The following is a 1,970-nucleotide window of genomic DNA, read 5'->3' on the forward strand; positions in this document are numbered from 1 at the left end:
ATGTTATCTCAATTCTATAGTTAATGGTCCATTCAATTCTACAGCACCTAAAGTATAACACTAAGTTTTGTCCTTATTTACCAACTGGTCCAAGTTTGTTACTGTATCTTACCATAAATTATCATTTTTTCCTCTTTAGAATAGCGATAAATATGAGTATAAAAAATGTTTCTTAGAGTAGTGATAATTGTAAATATAAAAATTGTTTCTAAGTTTCTTTTGAATTGGATTGGTGACTTGAAATGGTTGTGTTTATATCATGCTATGAGAGGACCCGGGCTGAGAAAATAAGATTGTTTAACCTAAAATGTCCAAAAGAGACCCAAACGTTGATAACCACAAAAAAAGGTTTTGCTTCATTTGAGGGCAAAGATGCAGACTCATGAAAGTAAAGAAAACAAAATTTGCTGGCTACCATTTTGGCTATCATCACTTATTAGTTAATTAGAAGTGAAAGGAATAGAGAGATTCTGATGGTTATCTCTCAAAACATGAAGCTTGATTGGTCAAGAGAGAGAAAGAGGGTCCACAGTGATATCAATGATTGACATTTGAATGCTAAATTAAAATGACATAATTGAATTGAGCATTTGAAAAACTGGCCAAAGTTATTACATGTATGATGGCGGGTAGGTGCATCTTAACATTGCAGCAACATGTTACAGTGACTCATTCTAGAATTTTATATTTTTCTTATTTATTATAAATGAGAAAAATATTATTTAAAAAAATATTTATCCAATACTTTCTTTATAAAACATTAAGAAAATTAATAAACAAATATTGTAAGAGAATATAACAATTTTTAATTAGTTTATCTTTAATGTATTTTTGGTAGAGATTACAAGTATCTTCTACCACAGATAATATATAAAATCTTAATTAACACAACTGTAGTATATAAAAATAAAACTCAAAGTCAATGACTAAGACTGATTTTACATTAATTAATCTCTGTGCTCGGAAATTAATTTTAATATTTTACCTAACTCACTGAAACTCAAGCATTGAATAGGGGATGCTAACACTACAAAGTTGTTCATAAAAACTAGGCAAAAAGCTCGATTTCTTTTTGTTCCTCTCAAATATCTGCCACGGTTCCAAAGATTTTATAATCAGCCTACGTTATATCCAGAAGATATGATATCATTAAGCTAGTTTATTTTTCGGGTGACTTTTTCTTTTGGTAGTAAAAAAATTTAGGAAGAGTCAATGGTGTTTCAATTTAAGATAAGAAAAAGCCTGGACTCAAAAAAACATGTACAAAGATAATTATATTTATCTCACATAAAAAAAAAATGAGTGAAAATTCGAATTTGTAACTTATCAGATGGGAGATTCATAGTCCATTTCATACATTAGCCTAGTTCGGGACTTCAGGGTACTCTGTTGAAGTATTAATTATGTGTTCAGCTAAGATTTTTTCTTTTTAAAGTTTGTTCAGCCAAGTTACTCTCTTGCACTTTTGTATACTTTTTGTTTAAAATTCAATACAGAGTATACTACTCGATCAGTCAATACCAAAAAAAATATTACTCGATTAGTTTAATCATTTTAGATTTTTTAGTTACATGTAACACTTCCCACGAGAGAATTAAGGCACTATAATCATGAAATACTTTAATTTAAACACATGCCAATACTAATAGATATTACGAGAGATTGTCTTTGCACGGAAATGATTCGAATTGAACATGATAAGATGTTCCTCATAGAGTGTCTAGTGTAGGTATATAATCTCGGTCTTTCATCATTCATTCTTTTGTAGAAAAAAAAATTTAAAAAATAGAAGTATAGTATCATCAAATGAGCTGTTATGACACTAATCCATCAAAAGAGAAACAAAATGCGCAATTCATGGATAAAAAGGAAAAAAGGGCAAGAGGTGAAAAGGTTCACAATCAGTTAAATTGGTAGTCTTGTAGCAAAATAATTGGTAATCTAATCACATTTAATGGGGGGCTTGATGA

The sequence above is a fragment of the Glycine max genome, chromosome 2 (assembly GCF_000004515.6).
Source record: "Glycine max cultivar Williams 82 chromosome 2, Glycine_max_v4.0, whole genome shotgun sequence".
Classification (NCBI taxonomy): domain Eukaryota; kingdom Viridiplantae; phylum Streptophyta; class Magnoliopsida; order Fabales; family Fabaceae; genus Glycine; species Glycine max.